The sequence below is a fragment of the Canis lupus genome, chromosome 4 (assembly GCF_011100685.1).
Source record: "Canis lupus familiaris isolate Mischka breed German Shepherd chromosome 4, alternate assembly UU_Cfam_GSD_1.0, whole genome shotgun sequence".
Taxonomy (NCBI): Eukaryota; Metazoa; Chordata; class Mammalia; order Carnivora; family Canidae; genus Canis; species Canis lupus.
This window is the reverse complement of record NC_049225.1, coordinates 6,209,570-6,228,623: the sequence shown is the minus strand read 5'-3', so window position 1 is coordinate 6,228,623 and position 19,054 is coordinate 6,209,570. Positions and strand designations below refer to the sequence as shown.

The 19,054-nt window shown below is 41.7% G+C and overlaps 1 protein-coding gene across 2 annotated transcripts in view; it reads left to right on the top strand.

The window, feature by feature from the left end:
- SLC35F3 (solute carrier family 35 member F3) overlaps positions 1–19,054 on the top strand; it is a 388,952-nt gene that overhangs the window by 59,119 nt on the left and 310,779 nt on the right. The window lies entirely within an intron of this gene.

Here is a 19,054-nt window from a genome sequence, read left to right as displayed (position 1 = left end):
CGGTCCCTGTTGGGGAGCAAGTGCTCCGGGGGGGGGGGGGGGGAGATTTGCAAATGGTTTCATGTCACCAGACTCTGCTCCCAAGGTCCTGCCTCTTTGTTCTGTCCACGATTTACTTGGGTTTGTGATGTGTAAGGGACATCACCTCTGTTTATTTCATGAGGAAGTGGGGGCCAGGACCGATCTGTTTTGTTTTGTGTGGTTGTTGAGAAATAAGCAAAATGGACAGTGTAGTTCAGGGCACAGGTCATGGGAAGCAGTCTCTAAAGACGGCTTTGAGTCCTTACTCAGCCGGCCCTTGTGTGCGCCACCAAGGACCCCAGAACTCTCAGCCTTGGTTTCCTCATCAGTGGGAGGAAGGAAGTGATTCCAGGTGAACTTCAGGTCTCCCTTCACCTTGGATTTTTAGCTTCACCCCCCCCCCATGATTAGAAAAGCGATTGGAGTGTAAAAAGCCCACAGGAATAATAGAAGTGAGCATATGGTGAATTAATTCAGGCCACACAGAAGCCAGGCCTGTCAGGCCGCACGATCTGAAGAGGAAGGACGTTTTGTCCTGATGACCGGCAGCCTCGCTTTGTTTCCTCGCCTCTGCAAATGACAGCAGCAGGCTCACCTATCTTCCAGAGACCTTACCAGGGTGGACAGGTGTTGAACAGTCTGCTCTCCATGGTTAGCCACGTGGTCTTGTCACCAGGGCAGTGAGGGCAGGGTGGTGTGACCCCCAAGCAGCTCGGCTCCCTGCACCTCACTGAGCATGTTGGACGTTGGTGGCAGTTCGAGCTGAGACCTTCTCTCCAGGTTCAGGGGGTTAATGCATCTGGACCACCTGCTCCTGGAGGTGGGTGGTCGTGGCTTCTGCAAGGTCTGCCTCCCCTGACACGGGAGGTGAGGGGAAAAGTGAAGGGATCCCCTTGTGCTCTGGTTTGATAGATGAGGAGACTTGTTACCGTCCACCTCAGCTGACCAGAGTGGCTAAAGTGGGCTCCCAGAGCACACGAAACTATCCCCTCCCATCTTGGACCCACTCATTGTGCCTTCTCCCCACATGAGTGTGCTCCCTAAGGTGCTTGAGCTCCTTCACATGTGTAAAGGAGTGTGCCAGCTTTGCCTTCACACCCGTGTCATTGGATCCGCACGAGGGGCACATGATTTACCCTTAAAGACAGGTAGGATTTTGCCAATTGGAGGGAGTGTGGAGGGCATTCCAGAGCTTCCACTCACCAGGTATTTATTTTGCTCTTACTTCCACACCAGAACCTGTGGTAGGTTTAGGGATCGAAGTGTGAGCAGCCTGGCCCTGTAAAGGCTTATGATAAAGTGGGTTCGATGGCCCAGAGTCACCCCGGGATGCCTCCTGAGGGAAGATGAGTCACTGGCAACCATGGCTCAGCCTCCACCTCTCTGCTCCACATCGTGCTGGCTTTTGCAGGGCCTGTGATTCCCCAGCCCACATCCCTGGCAGATTCTTTTGACTGCTCCTTGTGGATCATGCTGGAGGTCATTGCTTTTCTCCTACAACTCTCTCTTCTTCTGAGGAAAGCAGTGGATCCAGGCAGTGGATTCTCAGCCTATTTCAGCCCACATTTCCAAATGGAGTGAAATTGTGTGGTAATCATCATACCTGTGTGAAACTGATTTTTTTTTTTATAGTGACTGATTTTAGGTGATATACCAAAATAAGCTGGGCATTTGAGCTCCCTTTGCATCATGCTGTCGATGTCACAATGATAGTAGTCATTATTGTAATGAGATGATAATAGCTGACATTCATTGGGCACTTAATTTGTGCCAAGCATCGTCTTACCATCTTTTTTTTTTTTTTGTCTTACCATCTTTTATGCACTAACAAATTTACTTCTCATGACAAATCTACTAAGTAATACTATTCCACCTATTTTGAAAGTAAGGAAATTAAAGCATAGATCAGTTACTGTTCTCCTTCCAAAACCCATGTAGCTGGAAAGGGGCAGGGATAGGATTGGAACTCTAGGCAGTCTGCCTGGAGAATCCAGATTTTTAACCATTTTCTATCTTGTCTCCTTTTAGATCTAGCTAAAGATAAATTTAATAATATGTATCACTTCACTCTACTAAGATTGCCAAAAATAAGAAAAATAGTAATGCACAAAGTAATATTCTAAAATAAAAATTTTATTTTGCATGCATTTAAATTTTTTTTAATCTGTCCTTTAAAACAATGTAAAACTGCTGTCTTTTTTTGAAGAAGAGCTGTCCTTTATTTTGAGATTTTATCCTTTCTATGTTTTTGGTGTTAAATTTTTTTATTTTATTAATATATAGTCACTAGAGAGAGTAGTGAGTATTTTGAATGCCTTACCTGGCAGAATGACATGATGTGAAGTGTGTTGATACCCAACATGTTGGGAGGGCTGTGGTCTGAAAAATGCAAGCCGCATGCCTCCATCACCAGGGCTAGGATTGACATACTAAAGATCCAGTAGTCAAAAATAATACAGTTAGTTCTCATTATTCTCAGTATTATGTTCTGTAAAGTCATTGTGACCACTGGATTAGTGAATGCTGAACCACTGCTCCTGGTGGAATTTCGGAGTCAGGCTCCTGAGAGCCTCTGGTCACCTTTGGTTAATCTATCAATGCATCATAATCCTGTTTTGTGGGTTATTTCTTGCTTTAAGATACCTTAATATATATATTATTTATTTGTTAATTTGAACTCACAGCCATTGGCTCTAGAACTCATGCCCAAATGAAGCTTATCTACCGTCCATATCTTCTCTCTGAGGCACACTGCAGTCTTGTACATTTGGGAACACGAGATAGCATTTCAGCACCATGCTTGGGGACCATTTTGAACAGCAGTATTGCCAACAGAAAACACAAAAATGTGAAAAATGTGGCACCAAGCTGATCGTTAAAAGGACACCTGGGAGCTGAAAAGAGAAGGCGGAGTGTTGCCTTGTTCCCTGGTTGGGAACATGAATGTTGGGTGATTTCGAATTTTTCACTACTCTGCATGTGTCTACAAATGACCATGGAACCTGCAGATTTGAGGTTATAAATCAACTATAGTTAATTAGACAAATTCACAAATATGTCATCTTCAAATAATGACAATTTGCTATATTTTAATGTACTATTTTAAAGAATCAAAATTAATGCCGAAACATCCATGAGGAATAAAATAGAAAATTTTAAATAAAGAGAGGGCTGGTATTTCTGAGTTTTTCTCCTGCCCCCATCTCTGGTGTGGCTTGCATGGACCCTGCTTTCTCTGTCCCAGTCACTTCCCAAGCCCTTACCAGACCTCCTTTTCTGGAGTCTCACTCATATCCTCACTCTCATCCTGGTTCAGAGTTTGTGTTTGCTTAGAAAAGCATGACAGGGTCACCCCTGAGAGTGTCTGTATAACTTCTCATAGCACCCAGGGCCCTCCTGAACATGAAATGCCCTGTGAAAACTAATTACAGGGGTTAATGGATCTTTCCTGGATATAAATTGAGATGCAATGAGGTGTGATGTCACCTTGCCCTGACCCGAGCTCTCGGGCTCTGACTACCTCTATCCAGAGGTGCTTGCAGTGCTCAGCAGACCCTTGGGAGCACGTTGATTCAATGATAACATCTGTGTCCTTCTTCCCAGCCACAGCCCTGCCGTTGCCCTGCTTGGCTCATGTTCCCCCCCATTAGCCCTCCTATGTGGGTACCTCGTTCATAGGCCGGGTTGCTCGCCAAGGATGCTGCTTTTACTCTGAACCTGTAGTTTCGCTCCCCACATTCATTCATTTTTACATTTTCCTCTTGAAATAATTTAAAAAAGACAGGAAGGTGCAGAATGAGCACAAGGTGTTCCTGGACACCCTTCATGCAGTTTCCCCTGGTGGTCACATCACGTATGACTGTAGGACATTTCACACCCAGGAAGTGGACACGGGTGCAGTGCACAGACCTTTATTGGATTTTACCAGTTTTACATGCACTCTGTGTGTCTGTGCGTGCATGCATGTATGTAGATTTGTGCAACTACCACCATAATCAGGATATAGAACTGGTCCCTCACAAAGGGGTCTCCCTCACGAGACACCATCATAGTCATACTGGCTCCTCACCACCATCCCTAACCCCTGGCCATCCCTGACCTCTTCTCCATCTCCACAATTTTGTCATTTCAAGAATACTCTGCAAATGGAATCTCAGAGTACCTCATCTTTTGAGGTCAGCTCCTTTCGCTCGTCATACTGCCCTGGAGACATATCCAGGTTGTTGTGTGTTTCATGCCTGTGTCTTTTTCCCACTGAGAGGATTCCATGGTGTGAACATGGTATAGTCATGTGACCATCCACCCATCCAAGAACATTTTGGTCGTTTTCAGATTGGGGCTGTTAATAAACATTCATGCATGGATTTTTATGTGGACAGAGTTTTTCTTTTCTCTGGAATAAATGCTCAGAAATGCAACTGCTGGGTTATTGGTAAGTGTATGTTTAGTTGTTGAAGGAACTGCCAAACTTTCTAGAGTGGCAGCACCACTTTACATTCAACAGCTGTGCGTGAGGGATCCCCCTTCTTTGTATCTTCATCAGCATTTGGTGTCACCACCATGTTTTCCTGTGTTCTGATGGGTACATAGTGACATCTCCTCATGGTTTTACTTTGCATATTTCTAACGACACACGATGTTGAACATCTTTTCATGTGTTTATTTGCCATTCATGTATACTCTTTGATGAAGAATGTGTTCATCTCTCTTGTGTCTATTTCCTTTTCTTTCCATAATGCTAAATTTTGTTGGTTAAGGTTGAGTTAGGAATTTTATATCTTTAACTAACATTGCTGTTTTTTTTTTAAATTTAAGTATAGTTGACATGCAGTGTTATATTAGTTTCAAGGGTACAACATAGTGATTTGACAGTTCAGTATGTTACACTGTGCTCACCATAAGTGCAGGCATCATCTGTCAGCGTACCACGTTATTACAATGTGACTATATTCCCTACACTACTTTTTATCACCGTGACTTACTTGTTTTGTAACTGGAAGTTTGTACCTCTTAATCTCATTCACCCATTTCACTCATCTTCCCACCCCTCTGCCCTCTGGCAACTACCAATTTGTTCTCTCTATTTATGGGTCTGTTTTTGGTTGGATGTGTGTGTAAGTGTGTTTTATTTTGTAGGTTCCACATATAAATACGGTAAATGTCTTTCTTTGACTTATTTCACTTAGCATAGTAGCTTCTAGGTCCACCCTCATGAATGGCAAGATTTCATGCTTTTCTATGGCTAAGTAATATTATATATATATATATATATATATATACCACATCTTCTTTGTCCATTCATCAGTGGACACAGGTTGCTCCAAATCCTCCATATCTTGGCTATTGTTAATAATGCTGCAGTGAACATAGGGTTTGCATATACTTTTTTGAAAACTAGTGTTTTCACTTTCTTTGGGTAAATACCCAATAGTAGAATTACTGGATCATATGGTATTTTTTTTTTTTTTTTGAGGAACCTTCATACTGTTTTCCACAGTGGCTGTACCAATTCACATTCCTACCAACAGTGTACGTGGGTCTTTTTTTCTCCACATCCTCGCCAACACTTGTTATTTCTTGACTTTTTTATTATTTTGTCCATTTTCTCATTAGATTGTTTGATTTTTTTTTTACTATTTAATTTGAGGGTTCTTTATATATTCTAGATTAGAATCCTCTGTCAGATAGCCACATTGATTTTTATTGAGAATCGACTATATGCAAGACACTGACCCAGGACCCAGGGATTTAGCAATAACAAATGCTATTGTCCCTACCCATAGAGAGCTTATAGTTTAGTTGGGAGGGAGATTTTATCAGTTATTCACAGCAGTAGAGATTTTTAGCTGGTGTTATGAAGGGCCATGATGGAGGACTGCAGGGTCATTAGAACACATGGTGGGAGAGGAATTTGCCAGGCCTAGGAGCCAGAGGCTGAGCCAGGATCTGGAGGGGCAGGTGGGCTGGGGGCTTCCTGCAGCCCTCCAGGAGGCTCTGCATCTTCCCAGCTCCTGTTGGGAGCTGACTCATAGTCCCTGTTGAGGAACAATGAAGAACAATAAAGCCATCATAACTCTGCTGCATACTCCTTCCCCTCTGAGGGCAGATCTTGCCCCACCGCTCTGTATCTCCATTGTTCAGCCATCAGAAGGTACATTTCAAATTTTTGCAATCATGAAAACGTGTGATGTTAAGATGAAAAATTGGCAAGAGCATGATCAACCCAAAAGAAGTATTCTTTATTCCTTTTATTACCTGATCCTTGATTGAACCTGGGAACAAGTGCCCCATTACAGGAATGAGGTGATAAATTCACTTTGAACCGAATTGGATTCATAAATAATGCCCCTCATACAAATTTAATGTTTGAAAATCGAGTAATTTCACAAACCACCTACATTCTGTTTGCTCAGTACCTCCGTAGGAGCATAGCAGGCTTCCAGAATACAAATTTGTAAGACTTTGATTTTAATTCAGTTTATTTCTTAGCGTTTATGCCTTCCTTTACAGATAGAATTGCTCCCAGCGTATCCTCTTTCCTGCCTCTTAATTTACACACAATAGCCAAGGTTGCTGGCTTCACATTTCCCTTGCAGCATTCCTTACCAACCAGCTTCTTCAGAAACTGCTTCACCAACAGAAATGAAGAGTCCTCATGTAATATACTTAGCTTGGGATAAAAGCACAAACTCCCACTGGTTTCTTCACCATAATAAGCAATAAATAGGGCTCATTTCTCTCAATTGAAATCTTAGAAGCAAATAAAAGAGTCTCAGGAGGTGGACTTATCTAAACATGTGTGGGTTTCCTTTAGATTTGGAAACACTGCTTCGTGAATGAAATCAAGACTGTGTGGCCTGACACCAGGACACGGTATAACCATGACTGTGGCAGTAAGTTCAGGAAATAGGGTGACCGTGCTCAAGACATTTGACTTGCTCTTCACTGTCATTCACTCCCATCCCTCCTTGGCCTTTGCTCAGGCTGTTCACCCCTATATACTGTCACCAATAGAAATGAAGTCAAGGTCAGGTTCATAATGCTCAGTGGCAGTGACGTGTTATTGTTTTTCCTGAAAGTGAGGATTCAGAAAGCTACTTGACTCTTGTCTCTTGGCTTCTGAGCTCACCACACCATGGACAACCCTATCTATGTCACTGCCATCTCTCCATAGATTTAAGCCAAAACCCAGGAAGAAGAAAAAAAAGAAAACAAAGAAAAAAAAAACATGAGATCAGGAAGAGTGTATATTTTGAAGAGTGTAAAATGCCACATGGAAGACTATTAATGTTGCCAGTGCTCCTGGGGTGAGGTCAACTCAACGGCACATGAAGGGTAGGAAGAATTCACTATGACTTCGATGAAGCTGCTTTCCTAGGAGATCAGTAAGACCCCTCAATGACACATGATATCGTGTCTTCTGATTCCAGATGAGCCTTCATGTCAGAAATCATACCACTTAACCAAACAGCACACAGTATAGCTTGAGGAGACAAATCAATCGACCAGATAAGACTTGTGCTCCCTGGGGATTCTTTTTATGTGAGTTAATTACTGCCTGCATGATGCAATCACTTTTTCTCCTTTCAGATGTTCTACAATGATTGAGTCTCTATTGGAAGATGCTATCAACCGCTTCTGGAAGATTGACTTAACTCTTAATTTTCTTAATATTTTATGTGGACGTGCAGTCCTTTTGTGACCATGAAGAAAAAAAATCCCACTTTGATTCTTGCACCTTCTTGAGACCCACACAATTCTTTGTCCTCCTACCTCTTATTAGAGTCACTGCTACATGTTGTAACTTAATGAGAGTATGTTTCCAGCAATATGCCTTTCTTTAGGCATTCTGGGGGTGCCTTATTGAGACTTTTTAAATGGCCATGCTAGATTGCTCTCAGCTAAAATCATGCATAGAAGTATAAGGCAGAGAATTTTGCAAACACAGCTGCCCAACAATTTTTGTGTGGGCAAAGACCCAGAGCTGTTCTCTGAGAAGCCTCTTGGTCCTGCCTGCAGAAACTCGTTGCAGAGGTGGATGCACTTTTAATCAGACAAAATGTTCTCAGTATGCCTTTTAAATATCTTCCTCTCAGGATAGCAGGGTGGTGAAGAACGCAGGCTCTGGAGCCAGGCATGCAGGTTAAAATTCTGTCACTGCCTCCTAACTGTGCAGCCTTGGGCAAGCTACTGCAGATTTCTAAGTCTTACTATCCTAGTCTAAAAGTGGGGGTTTGAATAATAGCGCCTACCTCTCATAGGGCTTTGTTTGGGGGGTAGAGAATAAGTTGATATATGTAAAGTGCTTCAAACACAATAAATGTGCAGAATATGTTAGCGTTTCTGCTTTCATCCTGTCCTAAGTATTCTTTTTTTTTTTTTTTAATTTTTATTTATTTATGATAGTCATACAGAGAGAGAGAGAGAGAGAGAGAGGCAGAGACATAGGGAGAGGGAGAAGCAGGCTCCATGCACCGGGAGCCCGACGTGGGATTTAATCCTGGGTCTCCAGGATTGCGCCCTGGGCCAAAGGCAGGCGCTAAACCACTGCGCCACCCAGGGTTCCCTGAGTATTCTTTTTGTTTTTCTTTAGTTTGTATTTTTATCAAGAATACATATAGCTTTTAAAAAATGCAAATCTTTGTTTGAGGCTTATAAGACTCACCCTAGATTCTCTCCACTCCTGTTTTCAACTTTTGAGAGGCTGCCACCTTCCATTCTTTTTTTTCTTGTTAATTACTTCCACTCTGAATATTTGTGTAGTTTTTAAAATGACTGTTTGATTTCCAAATACAGAAAATAAGGATTTAGCTTTCATGCTCTCTGCATTCTCTAGATATCCAATTAATATGTAGACTTCGTATGAGCTTGGCTCTTCTGTGTATGTGGCTGAGTTGTCCTGTGTACTGGAGGTGTGTTTCCTTTATTGTTTACATACTTTTCCTTGAGTTTTAGAATCGAATAATTTTCAGCAATTGCTTAGTTTTTATTTACATATTACTGACTGAGCCCATACTCTCTTGATGGGTTCCAACATCGAAGTCACTTATTTGTTTTATTTGTTTCTTGGAGACTTGCATCCTGGAGTCCTCTGCTCTGCTCCAATCTGAATCGATTACTCTCTGGGCCTCTGGGATTGTCCTCCATCATCATCACCATCTCAGCAATTCTCTTTTGTATTGGATCCCCTGCTTCCTGATCTCATGTTTTTTTTCTTTGTTTTCTGCCCTCTCTTGTAGAACCACATCCTTCAGTAGCTTCTTGAGAAATTGGGTAAGATTGTGGTATGCCTGTGTGGCTAGGGAGTTGAGCATCTGCCTTTGGCTTGGGCGGTGATCCCAGAGTCCTGGGGCATCAGGCCCCCTGCAGGAAGTCTGCTTCTCACTCTGCCTACGTCTCTGCCTCTCTGTGTCTCTCGTGAATATATAAATAAAATCTTTTTAAAAAGATATAAATAAAAAAAAGATATAAATAAAAAGATATAAATAAAATCTTTAAAAAAAAGATATAAATAAAATCTTTAAAAAAAGAAAAGAAATTGGGTAAGATTGGTGCTGTTTTTGTGAGCTTGTAGGTAGGAAGCTTTCTTTCTACAAGCCTCTTCTTTACAAAAAGATTTGCTAAGTATGGAATCTTAGGTAGGAAACCATTTCTCTCTGAATTTTGAAAGCAGTTCTCCATTGTACTCAAATTGGATCATGGTATTGCTGTTGAGAAGTCTGAAGCTATTGTGACCCCTCATCTTTCAATTTTCATTTATCTTTTCTCTCTGAAACCTTTTGGGATATTACTTCTGTCTCCGGTATTTTGACACATTACAGTAATATAACTTGGTTGTGAGACTTTTAAAATTATATTTGCTAGTCACCTGGTGGAATCTTTCCATCTAAAAACTCCTATCCTTTCCAATTTGGGAAATATCTTTGTTGTGCCCAAGGTCGAATCCGAGAAACCACCGAGGAGCCGACACCGATGCAAGTACACGAGGGTTTATTAACAAGCTTGAGCTTGGGTCTAAGTGTACCCGACACAGCAGGGACTTGGACCCCGAGGTTAAGAGGCCTAGCAGTGTTACAGGGGCCAGTGGTCAATAGGATAGTAACACACATAGAAAGTTGCATAGTCATGTCGGTCCACAAGCAGGTGGCCAATTGAATTACAATTTACCCTATAGTGACCATTTGAACTGGCCTATCACTCTGGTCAGAATTGGCGCGCAGGTTTGGCGGGCACAAGGCGAGGTTTACATTCTTTGGCGGTTAGGGGTTCCGCATTCCTATATGAGCCGGTTCGGTAAGGGTGTGCTCAGTGGCTTGACTAGGGTGGGGGAGGGCCTTAAGCAACAAGCAGGTCCTATGGGGGTTTTACATGAGATGGCGGGTGTAGCACAAAATGGAGTTAGTCCTGCTCTCCTTGTCCAGGGGTAGGGGATTTTTGTTAAATTCCTTGGGTCCCACATATTAATAGTATTTTTTTGATAATTTCTTCCCCCTCGGTTTCCTTTTTAAATCTTTTGAGGACATCTGTCACTCAGATGGTGGAGTTCCTGGATTATTCTTAAATATCCCCTTACATTTTATGTCTTATCTTCCAAATGTCTGTCTTTTAGGGAGAGTTCTTCAAATTAACCTTTTACCTCCTCTATTAATTTCTTTCTTCCTTATATTTTAATTTTGAAGAGCTCTTGTATATCACTTTCAGTTTCTTCCCATTTCTCAAAGTCTTGAAGTTTACTAATTATAGAAATCATTAAAAAAAAAAAGATTTTATTCATTTATTCATGAGAGACACAAAGAGGCAAAGACATAGGCAGAGGGAGAAGCAGACTCCCTGCAGGGAGCCTGATGTGGGACTCAATCCTAGCTCTCAGAATCACGACCTGAGCCAAAGGCAGACACTCAACCGCTGAGCCATCCAGGCGTCCCTATAGAAATCATTCTTGTTTTCCTTTGTTCCAAAGGGTGCCTGGGTGACTCAGTTGGTTAAGCATCTGCCTTTGTCTCAGGTCATGATTCTGGAGTCCTAGGATCAAGCCCTGAGTTGAATTCCCTGCTCACTGGGGAGTCTGCTTCTCCCTCTTCCTCTGTCCCTTACTCCCGCTCATGCTTTCTAAACTAAATAAATAAAAATCTTTAAAAAAAAAGTTTTCCTCTGTTGTCTGTGTTGATTCTTTTTCTTCCAGAGTCCTTCCTTTGTTGTCTTGCTTTGCTACCTTTAATGTTAGGATTTTTACTCTACTGTCTGATTTTTGCTATTCATTCATACTTAAGACAGACACACAAAAAAGGTCATGTGGGAGCTCCCAAGTACACGGGTAGTGTTTATCAAATGGTGAGCTCCACTTCGAGGTTGTTGGCTAGGGATCAGATGGTTTTATGAAGGACTCCAAAATCATTAGTAACTGGAAATCTTTTTTCTTGTTTGGGTCAGTTTCTCTAGAAAGCAGTCATCTAGTGTGTTGCCTGAAAAATATGGATATGGCTGCTACTTTTTTTAGTAAAAGAGTAGAGAAGGAGGTTGAGCAGAGTCTTATCACTTGATATGTAAGCTTGAACTTAATTCCTCACTTTTAGTTGAGCAAGCTGTCCGTCGTATCCGATATCTTGCCTGGCTGTACAAGGGCTCAGGTCTAACAAGAACCTTGCACAGACTTTCTACCAGTTTCCCATTTTCAAATCCCTCTGCACCTTTGCCTCCAGAAGTACTTGGTGCCAATAATGACTGAGGTCTTCGGGGGTCCTGGCACTTAGAATTACTTGCTTCCTTGCTTACGGCCCTCCCTACCCACACACTCTCTCTCTCCTCCCGTCACTGGCAGATGTTCAGCTTTGGTCTGCTAAGTCAGTTACCATTTATCATCTGCTTTTCTGCTTCTGATGATGAATGGATAAAGAAGATGTGGGATATCTACACACAAAATATATATATATATATACGTTATATACACACACACACACACACACACAAGCACATACATGTATACACACACACTAGAATATTACTCAGCCATAAAAAAAGAATGAAATCTTCTCATTTGCAATGACGTGGTTGGGCCTAGAGAGTATTATGCTAAGTGAAATAAGTCAGAGAAAGACAGATAACACATAATTTCACTCATGTGGAATTTAAGAAATAAGACAAATGAGCAAAGGGGAAAGAAAGATAGAAGTAAACCAAGAAATAGACTCTTAACTGCAGAGAACAAATAGATGGTCACCAGAGGGGAGGTGGGTGGGGGATGGGGGAAATAGGTGAAAGGGGTTAAGAAGGGCACTTGTCATGTGAGCACTGGGTGATGTATGGAAGTGTCAAATTGCTGGATTACACACATGAAACTAATATGCTCTCTGTTAACTAACTGGAATTTATATAAGAACTTAAAAAATAAAATTATATAGACATCTGACTGTTACAGGTTTTCTCTCCTATTCTCTCTGTCCTTGTGGAGTTTTGCTCTTGTTTCCCTTTTACTACTTCAGTGCAATTTGCAGAGAAATTGAGGTAAACCATGGGTTTACTCTGCCAAGCCTTATCAGAAGGCTCCCCTTGATTTTCAGAGGAGAATTTCAACTCTGCTCTTTGCCTGGCTGATTGTCAAAGCAGGGCAGCAGAGTTGATTGGGAGGTAGTAGGACATGGTGGCCTAGAGCGGTGGTCTCCGGGAATGGAAATACTATTTTAGGGGGTATACAAGATGGTCCATTGATGTCAGGGAGATAGTAGAATTTCCATTTATATTTTTAATCTAAAAAAAATAAAAAAAAAAAACCCTTAGGCTTTACTGTTAATAGTGTAAGCTTAGCACTTGATACTGGTTTGATATGTTTGTCAGATTGCTCATGGGTTATATACATGGTGCACAGGACTTCCTGATAACGAAGGGGATAGGGGAGTTCTACAACCTGGCAGGTGGACAGTGGGGCCTCCTTTCTTATCTTTTGGAATACTGAACTGTATTGGCCTTTGATAGTACTACCTGGCTAGTTTTATTTAAAAAAGAGAGATGAAATAGTATATTTATTGTACTTTATAATGAAGTATAAAAGTTCCATGAGAATCATCCATTTCATCCTGAGATTCTCTGGTTTCTTGTAACACAGTACTTAGCAATGTTATCAGTCTTAAGCATGTTACACAGTCATGTTTTCCTTTTACAAAAGGCAAGCAATGTAAATTGGGCCCTCTCTGTTACAACAGGGGCTATTGGAATATGATACTAAGCGAATATTACAAACAAACACAGTCCAATTAAGGCAAAAGTAATGTTTTTACAATGAGAAAATTAAGTATATTTGGAAAAGGACCTGCTTGTCTCTGGGGAGCATTTTGAGACTAAATGTTTTGAAATGTTTCGTGAATATTTCTGTTGAATACAAGGTGTCACATATTAAACTCATACCTATGTATTTAAAAGAAAACTTGAAACCAAATCTTCTAACCAGTTTCAAGGTATTCCAAATGAAGAGTTTCAGTAGGTTTTGAGCCCATTTGTGAAAAATATGAAAAATCATACCGTTTGATTAGTTTGTATCTGAGTCCAAGAAAAATGGAAATTTTCTACCTGCATTATAACAGACATTTTCCTAACTTGTGGATGAAACTAAAAAATAAATATCATTATTTAATAAGAACAAAAATATATCTACATTTTTATCATTGTATATGTGTATATTTTACAGTCACCAGTGTCAAAACATCAAAATAAGCTTAATTTATAGCTAGCTCTTGGATCACTGTGTCATAAAGTAGTAACACAAGGTTTTTAAAAAGTCATGATGTTTTGTTCACAATTATTAGTGACAGCAAAAGATTATACTGGTAATAAAGTAAAAAATTTAAATATTGTTTATTTCATCTTAAGCTAATGCTTTAAAATACATATTTTTAGCAGTTTTATAATGGATAAAACAATATTTATTTATTAGTGTATATAATGTATTTTTAAAAGTGTGCAGATACTGAAAGGTGTACTCAAATTCTGGTTTTAGTAGTGGAGGTGTATAAAATAGGTAAAAAAAATGAAGATTGAATTTAAAGCCAAGAATTTGTTTGAGACTGACCTCAGTTCAAAGCTCAGCTCTGTTACTTATCAGCAATGTGAAAGTGGGGATATTAGCATCTAATTTTCTGTTTCTTCAACCCAAACAGTATATACACAGTTTATATACTGTGTATATTAAAGTGCCTATGATTGACTGCCTGGAAACTAGAAACTGCTCAATACCTGATCTATTCATAATAAGGAAATGTTGATGATGTTGGTAGTGATAATGATAATATAGCATGTGGACCTGCTATATTACGTGGTATATTCCAGGCCCTTGCCATATGTGCCATATATTCCAGACCCTTGGCAAAATGAGGATCTCGAATGCGCTGGTGCCTTGCCTTTATCAGAAGCTGACGTGTGTTAAATGGTGTGGGTCTCCTAAAGAGACAGACAAACTTTGGGCTGAATCCTGCTTTTCTCCCTGTACTGGGTAAATTAGTGAGCCCTAATTTCTTGGGAGCAGAACCTTGTGATGGCCTTGGAATCCTTCTCCAAGGAGCCACTGTAGTGAACTTAAGAGTTGGAATCCAGCCGCCAACCTCTGACCCAGAGTGTTCAGTTTCTCCTTACTTTCTGGTTTGTCTATCTCGTTGACCAGCTGTGGTCTTTGTCACATCATTCAGCCCCCTTGTGCATGGAATATCACTAAGGAAAAGTTGTGCTGACTTGTTTTTTACATATAGACTCTACAAATTCTTTTTACTAGTTACATTTTCTTCTTTGCTCTGGCAACTGGGAAGCTCAGCAGCTAACATAGTCCATGCTTTATAACTCTACAGAAATCTTTCAGTCTGTATTTGTAGGTCTAAACTTGGTCTGCACCTACTAAAAAAAATAATAATAAAAAAATTAGATTTTTCTTTGCCCTAATTTCCTTGTCTATTTAATTTAAATTACTATATTATGTACCTTTATGAAAAAAAAAACTCGAATTCTGTTTTTGGAACGAAGTTGAATAAAATAAAAATGTAAATCTGTTATTCTCCCAATATGAAGTAAAATAGCTGATGGATAAAGCTTTCATTGTACTGGCAACTGGAAACATTGTGGACAATAAATGAAAGAATGTAAAGTTGGTTGGAGAACAGAAGACACCTGACCCACAAAGCTGGTGAGCGATCCTCCCAACTCGAGAAGCCAAGGTGCTCCTTGAGCAGGAATGTGAAAGGACCGGTATGTAGGCAGAGGGCAGGAGGGGCCCTCCTCTGCTACTTCCCTGGAGATTGTCTGCCCCATCACACTAAGTAAATACAGTCAGTAAATAATATTTTATTTGGCATAGGAGCCCATGGCTGACAGTCCAGTGATGCAGCTGTTCTTGGGAGAGTTCGCGCAGGTGGACGCTACTGCATGTCTGGGAATTCCAAGAGCATCTGAGAACCCAGAGCATCTGGCGTGGGGCTAGGGATGAGGGAGAGCAGGCAGGTGGGAGGAGAAGAGGGGGCTCATTGGGGCCCCAGAGAAACCCTGTGAGCCACAAACTTCAGGGCCGTGCTCTCCATGCCATGGAGGCTCTCACTAATCCACTGTCCTTCAAACGCATGTGATCAGCCTGTGCCTTGTCTGATGAGCCATTTGCTACTCACACGGGGAGTTCTTAGCTCATCAGAGCCTGAAACTAACTTCAGGTGAAAGAAAAAGACAGCCAAAAGGGTACAACTGATCATATTGCCAAACTCAGCGAGCACAGCTTGATCAGTTTTCCTGGACCAGTGTTTGAGAGCAGCCTCAGCCTTGGAAAAGGACTCCATGTACTGAATTTGAAGATCTTCTGTCTTTAACCTTGTGAAGAGCTTGTTTGGAAGCCCTAACCCACTACCAAAGTCGTGGGTTTGTGTATAATAGATTGAACAAAATCTCTTAAATCTGAAAGGCTCTCTGTAATGGATTTTTCCCATGTAAGTAGCCCTTCTGACTTAATCAGACAGATTTAGAGCTAAGAGGCCCTTCGAGACATTCTCTACACCAATACCCTCATTTTACAGACAAGCAGAGACCCGGCCATTAAATGACTTGTCTAGGCTTGCCCAACTCAGCGGGGGCACTTGAGAACAGAGCTAGCCAGTCCCGTGTTTAAATCATCAGCGACATACTTCCTCCTACAAAAGCTCTTCCCCCGAGTCAGCGTGGGGTTCATCTGCACTGAGGGTTTCTGCATCTGTTCTTAGCTTAGCCTAATACCTGGGGAATGATCAGTGGTTCTGCTAAAAACCAAGGTCCCTAATTGTACCTCTCAGGAAGTACAGATGACTCAGCTGCCCGACCTGCTGCCTGCTAAAATGAATCAGAGTGAATGAAGCATTTGGAACATTTTCATTGTACAAAAAAGACTGTCAGTTGCCTGGTTACCAGAGTGACAAATAAAAAGTAATTGTGCTACTCAATGGCCATGGAGGAAGGGTATTTAATTGTCCCCATGAAGTCTGAGAAGTGGAGTCAAAGAGCACCGTCCCTGACAGATGTGAAAATTTGTTTCTTTTGTTGAGTTTGTATGGGCACATGTCCACAGTGCTGTGCAGAGACAGGCCAGTGGAGGTTAGTAATGATGATAATAACAACGATAAGCTAATTTCTTTTAGCCTTTGCCGTGGACAGAAATGGTGCTAAGGGCATGATCTTTGAAACTATAAAAACACCTTGAGGCATCCATTATCCCCATTTTACAGATGAGAAAACTGAGGTGGAGAAACATTATCCAAGGTGGCAGACCTCATAAGAGGTAGAGTAATAATTTATATATAAATTGATGTAACTCTAAGTGCAAGCTCTTAACCACAGGCACTATTCAGCCTCTCCGTAAATGTAGCAGGATGTGGTGTGTTTTAATTCATCTTCCCGTGCAAGCCTATGGCCTATTTCCTAAAACCTCTGGGCATGAGGAGGTTGTGATCCAGAGCAGAAGTAAGCTGCCTGATTTCTTCTTGGCTTTCAATTGAAGAGTCTGTTCAGCCAGTGGGAATTCAGCAGGCCTCTTTAGCTATCTTTGTCCTCATCTCATGATGTAGTGAAATACTGTGTCTGGAGAGACTCCCCAATAAAAAGTACTTTGTGGGAATTAAGTGACTGAGTTGTAGCCCAGCGTCAGTCACGGATGCTGATGTGACATTCGAAAAGCAGTTCCCTGGGCCTCAATTTTTTCATCTTAAAAATGAAAGATTTTTGGGGCACTTGGTCTGGCTCTTGGTCTTGGCTCAGGTTGTGATCTCAGGGTCATAAGATGGAGCCCTGTGTCAGGCTCTGCACTCAGTGCAGAGTCTGCTTTATTTTTTTTATTTTTATTTTTTTTCAGAGTCTGCTTTAAATTCTCTCTCCTTTTGCCCCTACCCTCCCTGCTCAAATAAATAAATATAAATAAATAAATAAATAAATAAATAAATAAATATCTTTTAAAAATAAGAATAAAATAAAATGAAAGATTTTCAAAGAGCTTATTTTTAAGGTTCTTCTCGCTCTTAAAAATAACAATCACCACCCAAATATAAAAGTACATCATCACCTGTGGGCAGACCTCAGGCTCCAGAGACAGCTCACTTTGATTTGAGACCCATACCTTCACTTTCTAGTTGTGTGTTTTTGTGCAGATTTCTTCCTATGAGCTTCAGATGTCACATCTATAAAAATAGGAGGACTAGACAGGGTGTAAGATGTGTAGCAGGGCACCGGCCACACAGCAAATGCCCAAGAAATATTAGCCACCACCATCACCATCACCATCACCATCACCATCACCATCATCATCCCTATCACCATCACCAAAGGATAAACAATAGTCTAGAACTCAGTACTAAGACTGTATCTAAAACATAGCCATGTGTGCATTTTTCCATGGGATGGAGCCAGACGTGGAGATATAGAGGTTTGCAGGGAAGATATTTCCCAGGTGTTTCTTAGTGAGAGCAGAGGGCAATATTGGGAGGAGGAGGAAATGGAGGGAGAGAGAGGGTCAGGCAGTGGGCACCTGGCAGCAGGTACCAGTGGGAGGGACTGACCATGGTGGAGGTGAGAGGTGGGGACCCTCCTGTGAGGACAAACCTGCACCTGGCTGCAGTGTCGCCTGCATGTAAACAGGAGCACCCTATAATTTAAATGAATTGTCAGCTGTGCCCGGAGCCTCCACTGTGTTAAGATTGACTGCTGGTCTTTGATGGGGAAGCTGCTCTGGTCTGTGATAGAGTCGGCCAAGTGGTGACCATCTGGGTTGTTTTTAAATACTTTCTGGTGCCCTGAGAAGGGAGGCTTTTCTTTGGCAAATCTCAGGGCGTCAGCAGCAGAGGGGGCTGGTTAAGGTTCCCTGCTTTTCCTGCATGTGGCATATGGGTAACAGCAGATATGCCTGCAAATCCCCCACCCACTGGGTCCCTGAGTCCTGCAGGGGACCCGCTCCTGCTGCACCTCTTCCCCAGCGGGGAGCAGTATTGGAGCAGCACCAACACAGGCTGATGAGGCCCTGCTTCTGCTGAACCCAACTTCTGCAGCCTCTTGTACCCCCTTCTTGACCACGTGTGCATCTTTCTACCCAGTCTTTCTGGGTCTTTTTTGTTTTGTTTTGTTTTAAAGATTTTATCCATTTATTCATGAGACACACAGAGAGAAGGGGAGAGACACAGAGAGGAAGAAATAGGCTCCCTGCGGGAGCCCACGGTGGAACTTGATCCCAGAACTCCGAGATCACGACCTAAGCCAAAGGCAGACACTCAAAAACTGAGCCACCCAGGCGTCTCTCTTTCTGGGCTCTTTAGGGATAGCATAGCTGGAGAGAAGTGGGAGGCAAATGGAGTTTCCCCTGTCTCTATGCCAAATGCCTGCTCAGAGTTTGCTGCTGAACTAAATTGATTTGTCTTCACCTGTATTTTATTGTCATCTTTGATCAGATGGAGCATTTTATGAGTAATACGTACATGCACACACAGTATTCTAGTGCTCAGCAATCTAGTGGAAATTTGGAAGGATGGGTTATTTAGCTAAGTATAGGTGAGCTAGGAGA